The sequence below is a fragment of the Crinia signifera genome, chromosome 19, assembly GCF_055691185.1.
Source record: "Crinia signifera chromosome 19, ASM5569118v1, whole genome shotgun sequence".
Classification (NCBI taxonomy): Eukaryota; Metazoa; Chordata; class Amphibia; order Anura; family Myobatrachidae; genus Crinia; species Crinia signifera.
The window spans coordinates 30,010,315-30,016,599 of NC_139226.1; positions in this window are offsets into that span (position 1 = coordinate 30,010,315).

Sequence of the window (6,285 nt, forward strand, 5' to 3'; positions counted from 1 at the left end):
ATCTCCCCTGCCTTGTAGAATGGATAAGGACCTCTAGCATCTGTCCACCAAGGCGGCGGCCATTTTTGCAGGGCTGTTTTAGTAGATTCCATGAAGACGGCCACACTGCATGGAATCTGCTGTGACCCTGGCATACCTCCCAAGTGTCACGATTTTAGAGGGACAGTCCCGATTTTCGGGTCCTGTCCCGCTGTCCCACCCGCGGCAGGCATTGTCCCGCTGCGGGGGGGTGGCAGTTGGGAGACCCCCCAATCTAGTAGAATAGACGCTGTGCGCATGCGCACAGCGTCTATTCTCGTATGAAAATGAGGTCGCGGCTAATTAGCATAAGCCGCACCCTCATTTGCATACGCCACGCCCCCTTTTCGGGCGCTCGCGCGGCGAAGCCGCGCGAGTGTCCCTATTTCTTACAATCAAAAGTTGGGAGGTATGCCCTGGGCCTTATTCAGATCTGAGCTCAGTACAAATTTGTTTGTAAAATGGGCAAAACCATGTGCACTGCAGGTGGGGCAGATGTAACATGTGCAGAGAGAGTTAGATTTGTGCGAGTTATTTTGTTTCTGTGCAGGGTAAATACTGCCTGCATTATTTTTACACTGCAATTTAGATTTCAGTTTCAACACACCCCACCCAAATCTAACTCTCTCTGCACATGTTACATCTGCCCCACCTGCAGTTCACATGGTTTTGCCCATTTTCCAAACAAATTTGTACTGAGCTCGGATCTTAATAGGGCCCCTGTCTCTGCCCCCCCCCCCCCCCCGCCCCCCACCGATATGGCTGCCCTTGCTACGCCACTGCATATGGATCTGTTTATGGGCAAGGCATAAACTCTTTAGCGCTGGTATTTTATGTAAAAAAGAGCCATGTGCTTCCTTTTTTTCTCTGATTAAGGGCCAGATTCTCTAAGCTTCAAAAGTGATAAAATAGAGAGTGATAAACAGCCAGCCAATCAGCTCCTACATGCCATGTCCCAGACTGTGTTTGAAAAATGTCAGGCAGGAGGTGATTGGCTGGCTGTTTATCACTCTCTATTTTATCACTTTTGAAGCTTAGTGCATCTGGCCCTATTACTGTACTGCTTAAGCCATCTATAGATATGAAGCACTCTGACAGGGCAGGATTAAGGGGTATGGTTCAAATGGTCGACACAGCTAAGGTGGACCACTGAAGATCAACATGGGTTTAGATCTACACCTGAAAAGGTCGACATGGGCTTAGGTTGACAGGGTCATTAGGTTGACACAAGCATTAGGTCGACATGGCCAAGGTTGACAGTCAAAAATGGACATGAGTTTTTCATGTTTTTTGTCCCAGATGTTGACACAATCGACATGGACACTGTATCCATGCACAGAATCCCCTAACATGGCTCGCTATGCTCCCCATGCTTCGGGCACGGTGCCTCACTACGCTCGGCACACTATTTTATTCTCCCACCACGCCCTAGTGGATGGTAGGGCATGAAATACTGCCTGTCGGCACATGTCGGCAAAAATAAAACAGAAAACCCCATGTCGACCTTTTGACTGTTGACCTTGCCAATGCATGTTTCTACCTAACGACCCTGTCGAACTAAGCCCATGTTGACCTTTTCAGTGGTCGACTCAATGCATGTTGACCCTTAGGTGTGTCCACCTAACGACCGTATACCGGATTAAGGGCGTCATGGGCCTGGAGCTGAAAATGTTCAAGGGCCTATTAGGAGAAATGGAGGAGGTGAGGTAAATTCCATATAGGCAGGTAGAACCCACACACTATAACCACCAGTGTCCCCCTAAAATATATAAAAGTAAAAAAATTGCATTATTTGGTGTGAAAAATTGAACTGCAATTTTAACAGTTATGATTTATTACAAATCATGTGGTCATCCGGTGATTATTATCCTGTCATGGTGATGGGCCTATATTAATGTGAAGACCTGGAGCTGCAGCTGCTTCTGCCCCATTGTTAATATGGCCCTGTATGGACCCAATTATACACATGCGTTTCCATTACAGGTTTCACCCTGACATTTCTGCGTGAGCAGATCTAAATAGAACAATGTATGGGGAAACGCAATAAAGAAGATGTCGTTCGAATGGACAGTCTAGTGCAGGCATGTCCAAACTATGGCCCTCCAGCTGTTGTGGAACTTTAAGTCCCATCATGCCTTGCCACAGTTTTGCTATTAGGGAATGCTAAAACTATTGCAAGGCATGCTGGGTTGTGTAGTTCCACAACAGCTGGAGGGCCATAGTTTATACATTCCTGGTCTAGTGGGATATTAATGCTGACTTGTTTTCAAGTTGACAGCAATTCTCATCAGATATTCCCATAGTCTGCAATTCCACACAGGTACACTAGAGGGAGACAATGGACCGCTGCATAAGAAGCATAAGCCTATGAGGATGCGTTTTACTCTGGAGAATAATTTTGCCACAATCACATTTTTAATGCAGATGTGATAAATATGTTTTGTGGAAATTTGGAATATGATAATGTAAGTTTTCTCTGGGATTTACCATTTGGCTCTCGCTGATACATAAGCTCCGATAAGAGTCTGTCCCAGGGAAGAGCTGGAAGAAGAGCTTACTGGAGCTTGGTAAATATGACCGCATAGCCGTCCTCGTATAAGCCTGCGATGGAGGTTGTAAATGGAGAGACCGCGGCAGATATCAGAGACGTCGTCTCTCTATGGTAAATCCTGGGGACCCTTCATATTTGAAGATACCGCCTTACAGCAGCTGTTTTGCATATGTCCCCCAAAATTTAATAGACAGACAGGCCCCACTATGGGCCCGATTCAGCTCTGATCGCAGGGCTGTGAATTTGCAGCCCTAGCGACCAACGGAGGACCGTGCAGTCCACAGTGCGCATACGCAAGCTTTGTGTGCAATCACAGGTTCGGAATGCCTGTGATTCCTGGCCACTCACTGAGTGATTGACAGCGAGCAGCCGTTTGGGGGGTGTGACGCCAGAGTCTTCTTAGCATTACCGGCCATTAGGAGGACCACTGACATCATCAGTAGCCTCCTTTTCACCCCGGCCATTGCAGTGCCGAGAAAGTCCTGGCTTACTTGGTGCTGCGAACAGGATATAAGCCATTTGATTTTTTTAAAACTGGTCATATTCAATCAAATTTCACCAGTTGAAAGGCCTCAAACACGTCCAGTATAATGTACATGGGGAGATGTACAAAACCTTCATGCTAAATGTAATGGCCTTCATGTTCGGCGGCTGTGCCCTATGCCGACCGTACTCTGAGGTTTTTTTAAAGATGCAATTATTTACAAGGCATGGTTTTGCCTTGTAAATGACTGCCCTTTAAAACAAAACATCTGAGTTCGTCCGGCGTCCCGCATGGCCACCGATTGTTGAGGTTATTACATTTGACCACTGGAGAGATATAAAGTACCAGTCAATCAGCACTGGCATTTTTCAAACACAGCCTGTAACATAGCAGCCAGGACCGGATTGGTTGGTACATTATAACCTTCCACTTTATCACTTTAAAAAGGCTTAGCCCATCTGCCCCACAATCACAACGAAACGGCCATTTTGAACTGTGTTATAAATGTTTAACTCTTATTTATTGTTCACCTTCGTGGTCTCCATTCCCCATTCCCCATTCAGGAAGATGGGTCATTTTATTGGATGGGGCCCCTACAAAACTCAATCCGGCCTTACAAAGACCACAATCCACATTGCCAATGGCAACGGCAGGTAAAGGCGAATACTCCCACCAATAGGTATACGTTGGAAATAGGGCCTATGGGCTACAAGGGGATAGCACAGAGTTATGGCTGCACGGTTTCCTGGGTTCTAGAGCTAAGAACTTGAGGCTAGAGAGCAGGACATTACCTTGGATCACTTTATAAGGTACAGCTGTGTTTTTACTACATGCGCTGGATCCCAGCCACGTATTGTAAAGAGGGTGGAGGCGACGGGCTTCCAGAGGGCTGAGTGATGGAGGGAAAGAGGAATAGCAAGAAGAACATAAACAACTTTATTATGCTTTGTGAACGAGGCGAAGCTGATGTCAGAGGGAGGATGCCTGGAATGCCGGCAGTAGCTTATGCCGAAGGCTTCCTCCTACAGCATTAGCCTTGATTTACAGCGAGCTATTGTCCCCTCCACACAGACATCTTCCCGGTGTTTGTTTTGGTGCGGTTAGGCACTAAAAGACCACAACAAACAGGGTTCTAGACTAGTATTGATTATGACATCACTGACATACAATAGCATTTGCTGAAAACACAACACAGACTCCAATCTGCTCTGTAACGTGCATTACAGGTCCCTAATTGCTGGAAGAGAGCATCTACAGTAAGAGGCACTTGGCAGCCCTTAGTATAACAACACATCACTGCCCAGTTCTAGATACATCGGTTACTAAACCATAATAACTCCACACAGTTCCTATTGCCAGATTCCACCACAGAACTAGGGATGGCCATCGACCATCGATGAATCCAAATCATCAATGGTTTATGGCCGATGTTGAATACTTTTGCCATCGATGGGGGAGAACCAGATGGTTTCCCTACATCGATGGCATAGTAGAAACAATGTTTCTTTTTTTCTCTTCAAGGTCCCGGGACACGGAGCACAGCTCTGCCCCCCAACAGCTCGGAAGCCCCGGCCCGCCTGTGGGCTAGTCAGTCAAAGAGAATGGATAACCATCAATAGCTAAAACTATCTAATAGTTTTTAACTATCAATGCTATCAATGCTTGGAGGCAGAACTGCACCATCGAAAATTGGGCGTGGTTTTGTGGGAGTGACCTTATGTAGATCTGGGCAAGACCTGGAACAGTATATCAAGAGAGTGGCTTCATTGGCGAGGCTGCAGCCCAGTTCAAAATTAAAATAGGGGAGCCACGCCCACTGCCACCAACTGACATTTCAAACTGACTCACTGGCAGTGGGTGTGGCTCCCCTATTTTAGTTACTTACCACCACATCGCCCAGCACACAGTTTCCTATAACCGGTGCCAGAGTTCTGCTTGAAAACACATGTATTTCTGCTTACATGTGTGCATTTATGTATTGGCACATCTGTCTTTCAATAGTGGATGTATCCAATCTTTGAGAGCGATAAAGTGGTGAATTTGCCCAGTACAATGGACCAGAGAGCAGCTGCCAGGAAGAAGAGACAGGGACCTTACCATGAGGTGGGAGAAGGTGCGCTTAGAAAGTGCAGCACTGGTTCTATTATATTTGTGTCTTTAATTATTATGGTATGTGGCCTAATGTGTCTGAATCTGAGTACGGCCAGGCTATGAGGCATCCGGCACAGTTCTAAACATGAAAGGGAGGTAACACTACAACACAAAGAAATACTAATGTTTACAATTCATTACATTTCACAATCCTTTAAAAATGAGTTACCCTTCAAGATGTACTGTAGCTGTATAAGAAAAGGGTGGTTGACACATTGTTTTGTTAGGAATTCCAGTCCAATGAGACATGAATAAGTCATGAGTAACATATAATCGGATTAGCAGGATCGAGTGAACAATATATTGAATAAAGTACGCAGTCATTCGTGATCTTTTATAGGTAACTAAGACATAAACAATAAACCACCTTTGATGATCTCCAGAACCTTCAGTGAAATTTGCTCAGTATTCGTTACGCTCCGTATTTCATCGCAACATTTGGTAAAGTCGGCAGTGAAATTTGACATAAAGGGACTTATTCTCAGTCGGATGTTTGGCCGCTGCCCCATCTTTATGCTTATGCTGCGACACCTGAATATGCAGGAGTGGGATCCCTACTCTCAGGTGCCGCAGACGCTGAAATAACGCTCTGCGCATATTTAAGGCAGGTGCAGTTTCTTCGTCTGAGAGGTTCAAAGTTTTGGTACTTATGTATTATCTGGGCACCCGATTTTTTTCATTGCATGCCACTACTTAAGGCATGCGATGCGATGCGATGCGATATTTCAGCGTAAAGACCCGATTTTTAATTGTATAGTCAACCATGGGTGATTTCATACCCCCAGTATCCAACCACGCATGGAGTTGATTTTATATAGTGTGGCGAGCGCAGCGAGCCCCGTGAGGGGCCGCGGATTATTTTACATGTATTCTGCGTCCCCTCGTGGGGCTTGCTGCATTCGCCACGCTTCGGGCTTGGTGGCTCACTGCACTCGCCACACTATATAAAATCAACTCCATGCGTACTTGGATAGTGGGGGTATGAAATCACCCATGGGTGACTATACAATTAAAAATTGGGTCTTTACAATGTAAAATGCGATGCGATGGATATTACATAAGTACCAAAGTGTTTGTTGCA